Source organism: Camellia sinensis, chromosome 1 (assembly GCF_055761805.1).
Source record: "Camellia sinensis isolate YWXY chromosome 1, ASM5576180v1, whole genome shotgun sequence".
Taxonomy (NCBI): Eukaryota; Viridiplantae; Streptophyta; class Magnoliopsida; order Ericales; family Theaceae; genus Camellia; species Camellia sinensis.
Window position 1 is genome coordinate 161,142,528 of NC_138961.1, and position 20,367 is coordinate 161,162,894.

The 20,367-nt window shown below is 38.7% G+C and overlaps 1 pseudogene; it reads right to left on the bottom strand.

Annotated features, from left to right (window-relative positions):
* Positions 1-840: 840 nt before the first annotated feature.
* LOC114283864 (UDP-glycosyltransferase 91A1 pseudogene) lies at positions 841-19,627 on the bottom strand (annotated as a pseudogene).
* Between the last annotated feature and the right edge of the window lie 740 nt (positions 19,628-20,367).

Genomic DNA, 20,367 nt, shown 5'->3' on the forward strand with positions numbered 1-20,367 from the left:
CTTGTTGTGTGAGGATATCTCCTATTTTTGTTTGTAATCTTTTGTTGTGAGCGATCATTCCATCACCGTTTCTTGCATCATGATGTTGATTGACCAGAACTGCTAGTTGAACTTGAGAGGCCTAGAAACAAAAATGGACATAACAAATTATTCTCCACAGGATCCAATTGTCACAATCCCTACTAACTGTGTTTGAATTACAGGCTTAAGTAAAGATTTGTAGAGTAAAATGAGAAGGGAAGGTAAAAGTGAAAAAATTTAGCTTATATTTTTGTTACTTTAATTGCCCTTTCTTTTTATGTTCCATCCACAAATCACTACTCAAATCCAAAGTCAAATACAACCTTAAATTCTTGAGAATCCTAATACTAGCACTCTTGTTACTGTATGTCATCCATACAACACAATACAAAGTCTGTTTTTCAAATTCTTGCCACTGCTAACATGTTTCCTGAGAAACTATATCTCAGTTGAGTGAAAACATAATAATATCTTTCCGTGCCACAAGAGATCTTGGAAATTAAAACTTTCTCCGGAGAAGGTTCAATTGACCAAACATAATATTATGCAGAACAATAGCAATACAGACCGGACCAAGAAGCAGCAATCCAGAAACTGAAAACAAGCAATAGAATGACGAGGTTAATCACATATGTATACCCAGTAACCCACTTCCGTTCTTTATGTTCAAATTGAATACATATTTTATAAAATATATTTAAAATGAAATGTGTATTATAAATGTAAATTTAATATAATAGGAATCACATCAAAAATAAATTTAGTATATACATCTCATTTTTTGGAATAATTTTTAAAATATTTTCTCTGATTGCTTATTCAGTTTTCTTCCTGAGCTCGCTGTCTATGCTTCTTGAGGAAATCAATCAAATTATCCACGTATTTATCTTGTATGGCCCTGTCAACAAACAATTCACTCATCTCTTTAACCTTGTCCCTGTATATTCTTCCTTCTTCCTCAACCATTACTAATCTCAGTTACTCACCCACTGAGTCTCTCGTGAGCGACCCATCCTGCTCGTCTCTCGGTATCAAGTATGCCATCTTCTTCTCTTTCAAAACCCTACAGTTCAACCCTGTCTCCGCCAAGAAAGACAACAAAATGAGGGACTTCCCGAACTGTATAGCCTTAACCACAGAACTCCACCCAGAGTGAGACAAGAATCCATCCACTGAGTCATGACTAAGTATCTTGAGTTGAGGGGCCCAACTGGTGCAAACCACCCCTTGTCCCTTCGTTCTTTCCTCAAACCCATCTGGCAACTAGGTCACCTCACTATCAGACAAACTGCGCAGATTCCTCAAAACCCAAAAAAATAGTAACTCAGATAGCTCTAACCCGAGAGCTATCTCAGTAAGTTCGGCTTGACTTGGCTCTGCTTCGCTCCTGAATGCAACATAAACCTTGAACCTCTTAGATTGCCCATCGAGCCACTCTTTCATGGTTGTCCAAGCTTCATTATTGTCACAACTATCATAGGCAGTGGTAGGCAGTTGGCCAACTGGTATAATTGGTTTCTGGTGAATCTGTTGAAGAAGTTTTAACCATTCGGGTTTGAACTCGTAAGTGCTTCTCACAGCCAACACGTCACAAGCTTCAATGCTCACTCCGAAGCGATATGTTACTGGAATGTTTTCATCGTTGGCTGTGGCTACGTCGTAGAAGATCCGTTTAATCTTGAAAAGCAGATATGCAATGTTGGATTTAAAGGGATTCCATTTGGGTTTGTTAATGTATATTATTATATTATACTTATCTCTATCTCCTTGTATCTTTATCTCTATCTCCTTGTATCTCTATCTTCTTCTATACTTATTTAGGTTTCTTTTCAGCCTATATATACAGGTTTCTTCTATTGTATTCATTCATTCAATCCAATATAATACAGATACACAATTTTCCTTTTTCTATCAACCATTCTAATATGGTATCAGAGCTCTAAGTTCTACACTTATAGCCCTTTTCTTTTGTCTTTGTGCTTAGTCCTGTACACAGTGGCACTACAGTATTCATTCCATTACCCATACACTTTATTATCTCTGTTCCAGCACTGCTTCATCATTATTTACACCAAAATTTTTTTTCCCTTACCACCAAACTGATTGGAATCTCCTCACGGTTCGAACGGCACCGACCACGTCACCAGAAATTCACCAACGTGCCCTCACGCGCCAATTTTGTGCTTGGTGCATCTTCGTCTTTTGCCGCCACTCTCGCACGCGCCCTCACGCGCCATTCAGTTGCTTGTTGATGTCATCACTTGACGTCAGCCTTGCGCGCACGTACGCCGTTCCTATTGCTGTGCGCCGCGCGTACACCGTTATGCTATTGTGTGCCCACGTGTGCCAATCTGCTTTTGTGCGCCATGTGTCCTTTCTGTTATTGTGCGTCGCGCCTCAGTCGTGCTAATGTGAGCCGCGCCTCTGCTGACATTAGCTTCCCTCTTGCTGACGTCAGCCCTACACCCTGTTTGGCCAAAATTCAATTTTTGGCTTGTTTTGCCTTTTTTTTTTGCACCTTTTCTGATCATTTTGGCCTGGTTTCCAACTATTTTCAATGTTCCGAATTCACTGGTGCACTCTGTTTGATCTAGTTCTACTTCGCCATCACTGGTTCTCCTTTGTGATTTATTATTTAATCACCTCCTGGCTCGTTCAGACAGTTATCCTCAGCACGGTCACTATTTTGGACCCTCTACAATATACAACCGAGAACAGTCTTCAGCACATCTTGTATCTACTACAGTTGCCTCTGGTTCATCATCCGTTGTTACCCTGTCACCACCCTACATTCTTTAGGACATTGAAGCTATTGTCAAAAGGTTATTTCTACCTCTGGTACACCCTCTACTATCTTCTCAATTACTCCAGGTACCTCTTCTTGGTATTTTGATTCCGCTTGTTGCAACTATATGACCTCTAACCCTACACTTTTCTCCTCTATTACATCTTCTTCTACGTTACCTGTTATTCACATTGCTGATGGCTCTCCAATGCATGTTAGTTATATAGGTCATATTTCCACCTCTATTGTTTCTCTACTCCACACTTATCTGATCCCCAATCTTACACTTAATCTTATTTCAATTGGTCAACTCTGTGATCTTGGCCTCACTGTTCTCTTTTCTCCAACTGGTTGTGTTGTACAAGATCTGAAGACGGGACAGACTCTTGGGATTGGTCGTAGACATAGCCGTCTGTATGAACTCATTCACCTTTGCATTCCCTCTTCCAGTCCTTCCACTGTCCAGGCTGCTGCTCCTATTACTCCTCTTGCCTTTTGGCATTCTGGGTTAGGTCATGTTTCCTTTGGTCATTTACGATCTCTAGTTTCCAGTGGTTAGTTAGGTCCTGTTCCAAATGATAAAGTAGATTGTCTATCTTGTCAACTAGAAAAACAATCTACTTTACCATTTCCATCTAGTACCTCTATGTCTCATGCACCTTTTGATCTTATACACTCTGATGTTTGGGGACCAACACCTAATATCACTATAGGGGGGATCTAAATACTTTGTCATTTTTGTAGATGATTTCACTCGTTTTACTTAGTTATTTCTTATGAAGTCTCACTCTGAGTTACCACAAATATACTATGATTTCTCACAAATGATCAAAACTCAGTTTTCTTCCACTATCAAAGTTTTCAGTGCTGATAATGCCCATGAATACAAAGAAACAAAATTTTTGAGATTCCTTCGTCAAAATGGCACACTTTCTCACTATTCTTGGCCTGGTACCTCCCAACAAAATAGTCGTACTGAGCGTAAACATCATCATCTTTTAGATAATGTTCGTGCTCTTTTAATTTCCTTTTCTTATCCTGAGAGCTTCTGGGGGAAAGCTGCTCTCCCAGCTACCTATACTGTCAACTGTGTTCCTTCTCCTACCATCAACAATCATACCCCATATGAGCGCTTATATGGCCAACCTCCTGTCTATGCTCATTGTGGACGCGCCCCGAACGTCTCGGGAGGGAATCCCGTTTTGTTCATTGGGCTTACTACAGTTCGGACTCAATGTCACGATTCTTAATCTGATCTCGCAATATGCAATGCAAGACTGGTAAATCACCAAAGAGTCCAAATCCAACAAATCGTTTTGGAAAATAAATTTTTAAGAAAGAAGTGCCAAACATGGACTGCTTTGCTAGATACAGAGTCGCCACCTAAGTATTTTATTTTGGGGGAATTTAGGAAACCCTGACTCGTGCCTAAGGCCACGTGTCCGTCATCACCAAAGTTGTCTCGGCTCGAGAACTTGGGTACGATTGGGGAAGGTCAGCTATGAGCACCCCCGCTCGCCCGATCCGAAGATCGGCCTGTACTAATCATGATATCTTGTTTTTGAAAACACATGTGCTCTTATTCCAGTTATTAGCTAGGATTACTATGTGATGCGCATAACACACAAGTACAGACTAAATTGCCTAAATTGGAACAAAGCATCGCGTATTCGTTTGTTTGGAAATGGTTTTGACTTTTGCTACTCGCAAGTAGGCTAAAATACGAATTTCGATGAATTATCCCAATTCAAGCAACCCAACCTTCACCCACAAGCATTTAGGCAGTTATATCACGTAAGCAAATTGCCTCATGGTAATCATGCTGTCATGTTAACACTCACATACATGCAAGATGTTAAAGCATAAACGCTCACAGTGCACTCCGAGCCAAAATAAGAAACTAGTTAGTAATCATGCATGATCCTAGTTCATGTTAAGATGGCTAATGCAACGCATGCAAAATGCAACTAAAATAGGCTCGGCTACCCTAAGAATGGCATATAAGATGCAACTTGATACATGTATTCAACTTGGTATTAAAATACAATGCAGTTAGTATGATGCGCCGAGCCCGGTGCATGTAAGACAGATGAATGATGCACGCATGCAAAGCATAGGTATGCTAATTGAAACATGACCTAGAACTAACCATCAAAAGCAGGTAAGTAAAAGGGAAAAAGACGTGGGGTTGGAAGACATTCACACACTCACGTACACTTATTACAAAATTCGCCATCTCGACGGAGGGTTCGAAAGAATAATACAAACCAAATAAATAATTAACTACTCTAGCTAATTAATTATTATAGATCCTTAATTAATTAACAAATTAATTACAAAATAAACTAAGTATGAAATTCAAAAGGCCGCCTTAGCTCCGCCTCGAAATGATTGGATGATGCATGCTCGATTCGCCTTGCTCGGAAACTCGATGCCATGCCTCTGTTGCCTCTGTTTGCACTGTTCTGCACCTCTGAGAATTGTGAAAATCCTAAGGTTGCTTCTGAACCACTCCCTGAGCACTTTGGGATGCCACCGGCTAAGAGAAAACACCACCGGCCATAGAAATACGGTCATCGACCAAAAATAGGGGTCACCGACTTGATATTGGTAGTCGGCCGGCACTAAAAGTGGCCGATCGGCCATTTATTCCTGCAGAACACTGGTTTTGCTGCAGCAGAGGACAGACAGTGCATGTCAAGGAATTTACAAGACAATGTGTGCACAACCACCCTCCCTATCATGTCATGAACTCAAGGGAGTATGGTTCTCGACCCTCAGACCATCAATCACGTATTTCAATGCATGATGGCCAAAGGAGCCGAATGTGCAATTTAATGTTAAATGAAATGCACATAACACATAAGGGACCCCAACCTCTATCATGATTGATCAAGAGGCAAGGGATGCACACATAATGCAATGCTATCTAAGCATGCAAGCAAGCAAGCATGCAATGGACTTGGCATGCAACAACATGCAATAGAACTAACATGTAACAACATGCAAAGGCAAGTATACCTAGACCAATGTAATACATGCATGATGAACTTAACAAAGCAACACAAGCATGCAATCATGTAATATGCAATAGACATGCAACCTAAACATGTGGACATGTGTAGCATGCAACAACATGCAAAATGGAGCAAGCGTGTAACAACATGCAAGACAAGCATGCAACAACATGAAAAGATGGACTTAAACTAACATGGATAGCTCACAAGCATGCCCAAATCAGTGGCCAATATGATGAAAATGAAGCAACAACACACATGCAAACATGCACAAATGCAAGGAACCAAACCTAAGGCTCAAAGTGCAACTCCACCAAAGCATGGTAAGCATGAAATATGGCATACAATCACATATTTTTCAACTCTGAAATGACATGCAAGATGGTCCCGAATCATGCAAACACCTCACACAATGCATGCTAGATGACCCAAATACCGAAACTAGTGAAGTGGATTACACTATATGTCACAACCCGGAACCGCCCCTAAAAGTTTGGGGTATGACCACTTCAGAAACAGACATAAAACTGACATATGTAACATATGGGGCCTGAACGGAAGCACCTGATAACAAAAATCTATTCCATTGAGCTACCACTATTATTCCAGGATCACAAACATTACATTAGGTAAATAATGAGCTTCAGTCACATACCCGCATATATTTAGACCCAGCCCCACAATTGAGCGTATAACAAAAACATTAATGAAAGACAACCAAAGCATAAGCCAAAAACCTAGCAAAACTTTACAAAATGCACGGGCTACATCAAAGTGCCTGGACACACTGAGGCTGACAAAAGAGACAAGCCTTAAGGGTTAGGACTGGCCTCCCGGTGGATTACCTATAGAAACAGACAAAATACAAAGTGAGCGGAACTCAGTGAATAATAGCACATAAATAATATAAAGGTTACCTTGAATATTAAAGCATATAATTGCAGAGGCATATGATTAACTACATTCTGTAATTATTTCCAGAACGGCCATGGGTCCAGTTTTCTTAACGGAGTGGCTTTAAGCCCAGTAATGTACAGAATGGCCATAGCCCCAAAAATATCAGAACGACCATCGGCCCAGAAATAACAGAACGGCCATCGGCCCAGAAATAACAGAACGGCTTATCAGCCTAGAAATAACAGAACGACTTATCAGCCCAGAAATAGCAGAACAGCTTATTAGCCCATAAATAACAGAACGACTTATCAGCCCAGAAATAACAGAACGGCCATTGGCCCAGGAATATATGTATGGATTCAAGAGGTGGCTCGTACGGATTCTAGAGGTGACTTGCATTGCAGCACTTAGTTCCGTACAGCACTTTGTTCCATACCAGAAATTATAGGTCTTATCATGTCATGGCATAGATGGAACAAACAACAGAACAAAATAACCTCAGATTTCATCAGAACAAACTAGTTTCAGAGTTATACAGAGACACACAGATTCTTCCACATGAGTTAACGTAGTTAGTTTACATTTCACAGAATACTAATGATAATTATTAGCAATAAGGATAGCGTATCCCACAGATTATACACGTGCCATCACAATACTATTTGTAGGGACAGAACAATTTACCTCAGAACAGTCTTGATTCATCATTGACAAAACAGAATGATTCGGGATACACAAGCATCATTGTTCCACTTGATCATCATAAATCATTAAAGTTAATTTACGGATAACAAAACATTAATAAAATGCCTTTTAACGGTAAGCAAAATGCACTACTATAATATTATCCACTTATGCTAATCCTCTTTAGCAGATATCTATGTCACAAGACATATATTAAACCAAACAGATGATAGGAGTTCCTGATAGAACATTCGGGGTATTACGTTCCCATTCAAAATATCAAGTACCTGGTAAGCGGGGTTCCTTTCACGAGCTTTTTCTGTTAACCAATTCCATTGTTTCATAACTTGTATGCAGTTTTTATGCGAAATCATAGGGAATTTATAGGTTATCGCACATAACCGATAACCGTTAACCTTAGTTGGAATGCAGAATAATTTCAGAGTCATATCAATGTATACCAAATCTTTCAATGTTTATACCAATTCCCAATCAACATACATGTTAACATATTTGCCCACGGAGAACAGAATGTTAAAAACAATAATTATTAACAGTACTAGATGTACATTGATAGTACTATTACTCACAGTGATAGATTCTGGTAGTAGTGGGACGATATCCTCGCCTTGACCTACAAACACAATGCACATAGTATCATAAGAGTATACCCGATTCCGTACTTTACTCTTAATCAATTAGTCACATCGGTTCTAAACTCCTTAGTCCTTAGTAGGTTATAATCCATGCCTCAGAAAATACAAGGAATCGATAGGAGAAAGGTTCAGACGAAGAAATAGTATAAACTCAGTAAATAGAAAGTGAACAGTCGTCACTAATTTCAGCATAACTATTTATGTATTTAGAATTTGGGAGTCAGACCACTTCCATTGGAAACTAGACTTCCGGGGATTGATATTAGGCTCAAGAATCACTCAAAACGGAGTCCGGATGCAAGAGATATGCTTGTTCAAAGTTACAGGGTCTAAGCTGAAACAGAGGTGGCCGCTCGTGCGGCCCAATTCCGCTTGAGCGGAAGAACCCGGCCGCTCGAGCGCCCAAAAGTAGAATCAAAACCTCTTTTTTTTCCTTCATGTCTACTTGTGCGGTGCCCGTGGCCACTCATGCGGTCTGGGCAAGAATCAGTCCGAAAATGGCTCTTTTTTGCTCCAACTCTTGGTTCTTCCATTTTTAAGCTTAGTTTCTAATATAAATCACTTAAAAGCATGTAAAGTTGCTCTACAACATGATAATTTAACATCAACCAAATGTATTTCCATTTCAAACAAATCAATCTTTGCTTCAAGATTCAAGATTCATGCTTAAACCCCAATCATAAACAAACCATAGAACCTTAACTCAAATGGTCTCAAATCTTTCCATATCATCATGATTTCATAAAATTAATGTCTAGAACACAAGCATTCAAGATGAATCATCATACCTTAGTTCAATCTTGGTCTTCCTCTCAATTCTCCTCTATTTCCTCAAGCCTCCATGATTGATTCCCCTTCTATTTCTTCAATCCCCTTTAATCATCTTCAAACCACCATGGTTGTTGAGTTGTTTTCTTCAAGAATCTTGGTCTCTTTTCCTCTTTCTCTCTCACGGTTCTCTTCTCTTTCAACCTAAGATCTTTTGGGCTCAAATGTCTTAAGTTCCCCAACACACATAACATGCCTCCATATATAAATACACACACACGTAAGCTTTCACAATAAGGAGGGCCAAACACGCCCTTACGAATCGCACAAAATCAAATTTCAATTGAACTTCCCAGATGACTCTAAAAATTATGTTGATCATAAATATTTGCCTTGTTTCGGTTTCTGAAGTCTCTACGGCCTTCAATTTTGCAGTACAAAATTAACCACCCAAACGTGCATTAACGAAGCAGACAAATTAGGGTTCCAATTAACTTTCCCAAATAGTTCTAAAAATTCCCATTAACATACCCAAGTACTCAATTTTGATTTCTGAACCCATATAGGTCGGTAATTCCAGTTTTAAAGTCATATCTCAATAGATAGTTCTTCAATTCCAATAGATATAGTTAAATTAAAACACATTAACCCCTAATTAAATAAGGATGACTTCCTATACGTATTTTGGGGTCGTTACATCCTCCCCACCTTAACAAGTTTGGTCCTCCAAACTTGATTCACCTTGTCACAAGTCTAGTTCCGTCCTGGACATATAACATTTCTCAATCATTAGCCATTCACAATCCTATATAGTCAATTTCGATGGAGTTTGCTCTCCAAAATCATAAGTAATTCATCTTTACTGACTAATTGGTAACCTAATTGATAATAATACTTAATAACATCAAAGCATCGTCTCATTAATCACAATCCTGGTACATTTCAATTTAGTGATCGAAAGGTCTTATCTTCCAAATACTATAACAACTTCAGGGCATTCAGAAATGGGTTTACTCACATATTCGATTACATGTGACTTACAAACTATCATGCATAGTTCAAACTCTTTAGGTTCACAACAATCCCGCCTATCCTAATTCCTTAAAGGTTAAGGAAACATTTACCACATAATCATGTTTCAAGGTATATGCTTCTTACAACAATTAAACCCAGAATCAAAAGTAAGTTCTAAATCAACAACTTCGTGGCTCTTTGCTCACTATCAGAACTAGACTTATCAGTTCGAATTAGATTTCTAACAGACTTCAAATAACAACTCAAATCCCATATCAAGGAATTTCATGTCCGGAGTAAATTATTAGCAAAATCAAATACGGATCAAACCTTAAGGGTTACAATTCTCCAATTACTGTAAAGTATAATCATTTAAAATCCGTGTTTGCTTGGAAGATCTTAAAGTCAACATCATGACATCAAGCACATAATACATTTACCATATAGCTATTATATTCTTGTTCCATGTTTAGTAAAATGTTCCTATCATGGACAAAAACATTTTTCAAAAATGTGTAATACATAAAGCTCATCAAACCTTTCATAATTACACACAATCCGTTGTTCAGAGACATTACTCAGAAACTTATCAGACCTTTCAAAGATTATCAGATGATGGGATAATTCCCAATAGCATTATACACATTTAAATTTGGACAGAACAACCTCTAGTCCATTCATAGGGTCATAGACTTCCTTAAGTATACAGTAATCACATCTATCCAGATTCCATAATGTCTAAAAAAAATTCAACAGTATAACGATAAGGTAATTTAACCTACTAATATCAGAATTAGAATTCGTGATAAGAGCGGTTCAACATGATAGGAAATCAATTCGGAACCACACTATGCGGATTATACAAATCTGCATAAACATGCAAGAGGAGGTAGATACTCGTTAACCCATCATTAACGTGGAATACCCCCATAACCATTTGTTTTTGTCAGAATTCACAATGTCATGCAGAACAGCTTACATTATAACTTTTAAATACAAAATAGGGATTAGTTTGACAATTTGCAATATCTATACAAAAGTATATCGCAGAAATGATTTCTCAATTTTAAACATAGAGGCAGGGTTCTAATTCTTGCAGTAACTTATCAGATTGCCAATCATTTAGGTTTAATGTCAAATTAGTTAATGCTTATCTATTGTTTTACGAGTGTCCTATGGACAGACACATATCATAGGCGGGATTCCTCATGTCATACGACTATTACTTATAAGAAGTCCCAATTACAGATTACAGAGTATACATAAATGGAACAGATTACAGATGACAGATTCAGATTTCAGATTACAGAGCACAGAGGTCAGAATACAGAGTGCAGATTACAGATTCCTGCAATCAAATCCCAATTACACATGATCAATACTCATTAGACACCATCAACTGTTCCCTATCAGAAGTCATCGGTAATTTCCTTAGTTCATGAAATCATATTGCTTACATCCTGTTTTAAGGTTAGTAACCAATTCCCCAGCATAGCTTATCTATTTAGACCGTCAGCAAGAAGTAAATTCACAATTACTCGATTCCTTTCACAATTTTAAGAGGGGTCACTATATGCATGTCTTCTTTTTACAACCGTGCTACTCAACACAATTTCAAGTATTACGCAAAACACATCTTATCAACATATTCAAACACTCTCAGATCTAAACATTGTTAGAGTGTCACATATAGCATTTCCTTTGATCTTAGACATATCCCATACTTAAAGTTTAATCAATTCACTTAAATAGATGCTAAAAAGCCCAATTATATCGTCATCATTTCCCACAGAGGATTATCAACTGATACCACAGATTTTATCTAATCATTTACAGATAAACTGTCTTACCGATCAGCTCAAGTTCTTACCACACCTCCGCAGTGCAATGTTATTGATTTAATCCCATCTGCATGCCTTGCATTATTCACCAATCTATGTAAAATAAACAGAGGTAATAAAAAATATACAACAGACATAGATCGTGATCATCAGAGTTAGCAGGTAGAACATGTACATTTAATGTTGCCATCAAGCTTTTCATGTACTTTCTGAATATTATGCATGATGCCTAAGTCTTACTAGACATCCTAAAGCCCAATGGATTCCTGTGTGAGATGGCAACTCGTGCTCTGATACCACTTGTCACAACCCGGAACTGCCCCTAAAAGTTTGGGGTATGACCACTTCAGAAACAGACATAAAACTGACATATGTAATATATGGGGCCTGAACGGAAGCACCTGATAACAAAAATCTATTTCATTGAGCTACCACTATTATGCCAGGATCACAAACATTACATTAGGTAAATAATGAGCTTCAGTCACATACCCGCATATATTTAGACCCAGCCCCACAATTGAGCGTATAACAAAAACATTAATGAAAGACAACCAAAGCATAAGCCAAAAACCTAGCAAAACTTTACAAAATGCACGGGCTACATCAAAGTGCCTGGACACACTGAGGTTGACAAGAGAGACAAGCCTTAAGGGTTAGGACTGGCCTCCCGGTGGATTACCTACAGAAACAGACAAAATACAAAGTGAGCGGAACTCAGTGAATAATAGTACATAAATAATATAAAGGTTACCTTGAATATTAAAGCATATAATTGCAGAGGCATATGATTAACTACATTCTGTAATTATTTCCAGAACGGCCATGGGCCCAGTTTTCTTAATGGAGTGGCTTTAAGCCCAGTAATGTACAGAACGGCCATAGGCCAAAAAATATCAGAACGACCATCGGCCCAGAAATAACAGAATGGCTTATCAGCCCAGAAATAACAGAACGGCCATTGGCCCAAAAATATATGTATGGATTCAAGAGGTGGCTCGTACGGATTCTAGAGGTGACTCGCATTGCAGCACTTAGTTTCGTACAGCATTTTGTTCCATACCAGAAATTATAGGTCTTATCATGTCATGGCATAGACGGAACAAACAACAGAACAAAATAACCTCAGATTTCATCAGAACAGACTAGTTTCAGAGTTATACAGAGGCACACAGATTCTTCCACATGAGTTAATGTAGTTAGTTTACATTTCACAGAATACTAATGATAATTATTAGTAATAAGGATAGCGTATCCCACAGATTATACACGTGCCATCACAATACTATTTGTAGGGACAGAACAATTTACCTCAGAATAGTCTTGATTCATCATTGACAAAACAGAATGATTCGGGATACACAAGCATCATTGTTCCACTTGATCATCATAAATCATTAAGGTTAATTTACGGATAACAGAATATTAATAAAATGCCTTTTAACGGTAAGCAAAATGCACTACTATAATATTATCCACTTATGCTAATCCTCTTTAGCAGATATCTATGTCACAAGACATATATTAAACCAAACAGAAGATAGGAGTTCCTGATAGAACATTCGGGGTATTACGTTCCCATTCAAAATATCAAGTACCCGGTAAGCGGGGTTACTTTCACGAGCTTTTTCTGTTAACCAATTCCATTGTTTCATAACTTGCATGCAATTCTTATGCAAAATCATAGGGAATTTATAGGTTATCGCACATAACCGATAACCGTTAACCTTAGTTGGAATGCAGAATAATTTCAGAGTCATATCAATGTATGCCAAATCTTTCAATGTTTAAACCAATTCCCAATCAACATACACGTTAACATAGTTTCCCACGGAGAACAGAATGTTAAAAACAATAATTATTAACAGTACTAGATGTACATTGATAGTACTATTACTCACAGTGATAGATTCTGGTAGTAGTGGGACGATATCCTCGCCTTGACCTACAAACACAATGCATGTAGTATCATAAGAGTATACCCGATTCCTTACTTTACTCTTAATCAATTAGTCACATCGGTTCTAAACTCCTTAGTCCTTAGTAGGTTATAATCCATGCCTCAGAAAATACAAGGAATCGATAGGAGAAAGGTTCAGACAAAGAAACGGTATAAACTCAGTAAATAGAAAGTGAACAGTCGTCACTAATTTTAGCATAACAATTTATGTATTTAGAATTTTGGAGTGATACTACTTCCATTGGAAACTAGACTTCCGGGGCTTAATTTTAGGCTCAAGAATCACTCAAAACAGAGTCTGGATGCAAAAGATATGCTTGTTCAAAGTTACAGGGTCTAAGCTGAAACAGGGGTGGCCGCTTGTGCGTCCACTTTGGCCGCTCGTGCGGCCCAATTCCGCTTGAGCGGAAGAACCCGGCCGCTCGAGTGCCCAAAAGCATAATCAAAACCTCTTTTTCCTTCATGTCTACTCGTGCGGTGCCCGTGGCCGCTCATGCAGTCTGGGCAAGAATCAGTCCAAAAATGGATCTTTTTTGCTCCAACTCTTGGTTCTTCCATTCTTAAGCTTAGTTTCTAATATAAATCACTTAAAAGCATGTAAAGTTGCTCTACGACATGATAATTTAACATCAACCAAATGTATTTCCATTTCAAACAAATCAATCTTTGCTTCAAGATTCAAGATTCATGCTTAAGCTCCAATCATAAACAAACCATAGAACCTTAACTCAAATGGTCTCAAATCTTTCCATATCATCATGATTTCATAAAATTAATGTCTAGAACACAAGGATTCAAGATGAATCATCATACCCTAGTTCAATCTTGGTCTTCCTCTCAATTCTCCTCCATTTCCTCAAGCCTCCATGATTGATTCCCCTTCTTTTTCTTCAATCCCCTTTAATCATCTTCAAACCACCATGGTTGTTGAGTTGTTTTTTTCAAGAATCTTGGTCTCTTTTCCTCTTTCTCTCTCACGGTTCTCTTCTCTTTCAACCTAAGATCTTTTGGGCTCAAATGTCTTAAGTTCCCCAGCACACATAACACGCCTCCATATATAAATACACACACACACTTAAGCTTTCACAATAAGGAGGGCCAAACACGCCCTTACGAATCGCACAAAATCAAATTTCAATTGAACTTCCCAGATGACTCTAAAAATTATGTTGATCATAAATATGTCCCCTGTTCCGGTTTCTGAAGTCTCTACGGCCTTCAATTTTGCAGTACAAAATTAACCACCCAAACGTGCATTAACGAAGCAGACAAATTAGGGTTCCAATTAACTTTCCCAAATAGTTCTAAAAATTCCCATTAACATACCCAAGTACTCAATTTTGATTTCTGAACCCATATAGGTCGGTAATTCCAGTTTTAAAGTCATATCTCAACAGATAGTTCTTCAATTCCAATAGATATAGTTAAATTAAAACACATTAATCCCTAATTAAATAAGGATGACTTCCTATACGCATTTTGGGGTCGTTACACTATAGGCATGCAAAGCGATACTCAAATGGCCAAACCAGCCCCAAACAGTCCCTATGCAGGCCAAAACAGTAGCAAATATGGACTAAAATGATGGCTCGCAAAGCATGGAAATGAAGCTCATGCAATGGTCCAAAAATGAGGTATTCATGCATAACTCTCAAACACATTTAAAGAGTGGAAAACATGGGAATATGGCATACATAAAAGCTTTGAAATATGATTCACAATGATGCCAAAACATGGAAACACCTCAAAATACGCATGCAATAGGCTTCAAAACTCAAAGCTAGGCAAGGGTATTGAACTACAACCATGCATAGCAAACATCATTCGACCATGAGGCCCCAAAACAATGCTAAGGCAGTCCAAAACATGCACAAAATCAGTATAAGGCATGGCCAAAAAGAGCTAGAATCAAAGGCCAAAATAGCATGTAATGTAAGCTAACAAAGAGGATTTGCACTACAAGCTTGTGAGACAATCAAGAGGCCACTAAACCAGCAAAAGTCAGAGGTATGACATGCCAAATAAAGCCCAAAAATCCACTGAAACATGGTTAATGCATGCAAGAATGAGATGCTCCCTTGATATGCTATGAAGAGGGTTATTCTACACATGCAAGATGGACATCCAATATGGAAAAACAAGCTCTGGACAGAGCCTATGTAGGTCCTAAAACTCATCAAAAATGGCCTAAAACATGGTTTGGAAGCATGCAAATAAGGGCTCCTTTGTAAGGCTAAAAATGCTTGAAAACAAAACAAGGAGAGAGAGGGTCACCCCTCTCTGATTTTGGCACTCAAAATAGCATGCTAACCACTGAAAATCCACTGGATTTCAGTGGCTAAAAGGCCAAACAAAAGTCAACACAAATGCTCTAAGGCATGACTCAAAACAAGGTAAAATGAAGCATGCAAGGGGGTAGATGACCCCCAACAGAAAAATGATCTTAAACAAACATGCTAAGGGCCTCAAAATAAGACTTTTTTCAGTTTACATTGAAGCTCAAATATGCTTGCAAGTATAGCTAAAAGATGAAGCAAAATAAAGCCTTAAAAGGGAGAAAGTGTGTTACCCTTGTAGCACAACAGGACCAGCAACCTCTGGACCACAAAGACAGCCTCTCAACCTCTTAAAATGGCCTTTAGGATGCTTAGAGTGATGGTGGAGGGGTTAGGTTGAGAGATGGTATGCAAAGGTGCAAGAACCATGCACTTTTTGAGCTTGGATGTAGAGATATAGAGGGAGAAGTCTATTCTTGCCTTAGCAAAATTTTTTGGAACCTCTCTAAAGGAGAGGGAGACCCTTTCTTATAGAGAAACAAGAGGGTTCAAGCTTCTTGGAGAAGCTAGAGCAAAAGGTTCAAGAGGTTCAAACTTCCTCAAGAAGCTAAAACAAGGGTTCAAAAGGTTCAAACTTCCTCAAGAAGCTAAAACAAAGGTTCAAAAGGTTCAAGCTTCCTTAAGAAGCTAAAACAAGGGTGCAAATCCTCCATACACGTGTACGGAGGGCAGGGTCTGTGCTTACCAGCTGGCACAGCTGGTATGCGTAATGCCTGAAAAAGGTAAAGAAAAGGTCTCGGCCAGAAAAAGTGGCCGATCGACCAAAACAATGGTCGGTCGACCAAAAACAATGCCGATCGGCCAACACCTTTGGCCGGTAGGAAGAAAACAGGGCCGGTGGCCTTAAGCCATGGCCGGTGAGGTGTGGGGATGGCCAACAAGCCATTCCCTGCCCTTAGAAGCAAAAACACAAGTGTTTGGTCCACAACCAAGCACAAAACAAACAAGTCGAGAGGTCTTGAGGCAAGGCGTGCAACCGAGACCTCCGAGAACTCAAAACGAACACAAACATAGATGATCATTGAGTGTTCAAATGATGATGTCCAAGTCTTGAGGACGGTCAAAAATGGGGTTTCTACACTCATCTCTGTATGTTTGGATGTGCTTGTTTTGTCCTTCTTCCACCACATGAGCGTTCCAGCTTAGAACCTCAAGCTCGTTTCTATTACTTCTTGGGGTATAGAATTGAACATAAAGGCTATCGTTATTGGGATCCTATTTCTCAATGTCTTCGTGTCTCTCGTCATGTGGTATTTTGGGAAGACAAGATGTTCTCTTCTATATCTAAGTTTCATCTGTCCACTCCTTCCACTATATCATTCTTCACAGATCCCTCTTTATTGTTTGATGAGCTTGATATAGACATTATTTCTGCCATACTACCTCCGGCCCATCGTGAGGATCCTGCTCCGTCTCCTGGTCCCTCTAATGCTCCACTCCCTGATCCTGCTCCTAGTCCTACTATGCTCCCTCCGGCCTATCCTGAGGCTCCTGCTCCACCTTCTGGTTCTGCTTCTGAGGTACCTCTTCATCATTCTACTCGAGTAACACAACCTTTTGTCATTTTTCGTGATTTCATTGTTAGTTCTACTGCATTTTCCTCTCATGAACCTACTTCCTATCGAGAGGCTTGTTCTAACCCTCTTTAGCAGCAAGTTATGACTGATGAGCTACAGGCTTTTGATAAAACTCATACTTGCGATGTGGTTGATCTTCCTCCTGGCAAAAGTATTGTTAGTTGCAAATGGGTTTACAAGCTCAAGACTCATTTTGATGGTTCTATCGAGCGTTACAAAGCTCGTCTTGTTGCCCGGGGGTTTACGCAAGAATATGGGATTGACTATGAAGAAACCTTTGCTCCTGTTGCCCGTCTGACTTTTGTTTATAGCTTACTTGCTGTTGCTGCTACTCGCTACTGGAAACTTTGTCAGATGGATGCGAAGAATGCATTTCTCAATGGCAATCTCACCGAAGAAGTTTATATGCAACCTCCACATGGCGATGACACAGAGAGTGGAAATCTTCTTCTTCTTCTCTATGTGGATGATTGGATCATCACTAGCGATGACACAGTGGGTATCTCTAGTCTCAAACAGTTTCTCAGTCGCCAGTTTGAGATGAAGGATTTGGGTCTTCTCAGCTTGGAAATCTCTCATGATCCGTTGGGTTACTTTCTCTCCTGAGCTAAGTATACTTCTGATCTCTTGGCTCGTGCTGGTCCTACCGATTGCAAGATTGCCTCTACTCCCGTTGATCCTCAGACTTGTCTCACACCTCTTGACGGTCACTTGTTGTCTGATGCTACTTTATATTGTCAACTAGTTGACAGTCTTGTCTATCTCACGATTACTCGTCCAAACATTGCTTATGTTGTTCACATTGTTAGTTAGTTCATGGCTGCTCCTCGCTCTCCACACTATAATGCTCTAGTTCGCATTTTACGATATCTCAAAGGCACTATGTTTCATGGTCTTCCCTACAATTACATGCATTTTCTGATGCTAATTAGACAGGGGACCCTAGTGATTGCCGTTCTACTACAGGATTTTACTTCTTCTTGGGTGACTCTCTCATTGCCTGGCGTAGCAAGAAGCAAACTCTTGTTGCTCGTTCTAGTACTGAGGCTGAGTATCGTGCTCTTGCTGACACTACTCAAGAGCTTGTGTGGCTTCGCTGGCTTCTTTTTGATATAGGGGTTTCTCATTCTACTATGATTAACCTCTATTGTGATAGTCAGAGTACTACTTAGATTGCCCATAATGATGTATTCCATGATTGCACAAAGCATATTGAGATTGATTGTCACTTTATACGACATCATGTTACTAATGGCACTGTTCGTCTTATCTTTGTTATCTCTGCCAATCAGATAGTCGACATCTTCACCAAGGCTCATCCTCCTGGTCATTTCAATGATATAGTTTTCGAACTCAAGTTTGTTGATGCCTACTCACCTTGAGTTTGAGGGGGGTTGTTAATGTATATTATTATATTATACTTATCTTTATCTCCATCTGTATCTCCTTGTATCTTTATCTTCTTTTATAATTATCTAGGTTTCTTTTCAACATATATATACAGGCTTCTTCTATTGTATTCATTCATTCAATTCAATATAATACAGATACACATTTTTCCTTTTTCTATCAACCATTCTAATAGGGTGGAACAGTGAAGTCCTCTGGTGTCTTGTGATCAACTTCTCCACTGAAGCACTTGAGGATTTGTATAGGACCAATAAAGCACAAGGTAGCAACAATGAAGATGCTGAAGAAGACGCTAGAAATGCCAAGTTTGGCAGCAACAGGGCCTAGCTAGTAAGGTGCAAAATCGTAAATAACCCAATCGGGAGCAATATCTGCTAGAAGTTGAGTCATGGGTTGTTGGAGTTGATCGTAGGCCATCTTGAGGTACTTGACATCATCATAGGGAAGATCAATGGTGGACTCTGCGTTGTCGGGGAATTTGTCGACCTGAGGCAATTGAAGCTTCACTAAATTGATGAGAGGAACTAGATTTGAAGGCAATTTGGGGAGTCTGTTGATGTTTCTTGGAGTGGATACAAAGGAGACTGTGACCTTTTTGAGCTATGAGTTTGGAGAGCTCTAAGAAAGGAGTCATGTTACCAAAAACTAACCAAGGGAACATAACTGTGTGTAGGGTGACTGATTGTTAGCAAAAGCTCTAAGAGTTTATCACTTGTTGGGAAAGATGCAAAGCTAAAGCAGGGTGACTGATTGTTAGCAATGCACTCATTATGTATTAGTAGACTTCTATTGTTATATATTCACAAAAGGTGATGTACGTATAATCTCATTTATTTTTCTTTCTCTTTATACCTAAAATAATGAGGTTCATATTTGTAAATATATATAGAATTTACTTATTTGCTTGTTGAAGTAAAAAATGAGGTAAAAATTAAGATTATATTTTTCATTCACAAAACATTACTTGTAAATGACACACACACACACACACACACACACACACACACACACATATATATATATTGTTGATGATGAAGATTCCCTCTAGTCTAAAATCTGGACTAGAGGAGGTTGTTTGAGTCTGTGGACCCCACTACAACCTCCATTTTAATGATCAGTGTTGTTTATTTTGTCGAATACTTTGTGTATTGCATCCACACAAAAAAGAAAAAAAAAAATCTACAACTTGCTCAATTTATTATTTTTGTTATCAAAAAAATATTGATTTATTTTTTAACAATACAATTGTAGTCCACTTTTTAAATGAAAAATATGATAAATTGAACAAATTATAATTATTAAATCGACCTAATTTTTTGTGTGGATGAAATACATAAAGTATTTGACAAAATGGATGGTTCAGATCATGAAAACGGGGTCCGTAATAGACCCCACAAACCC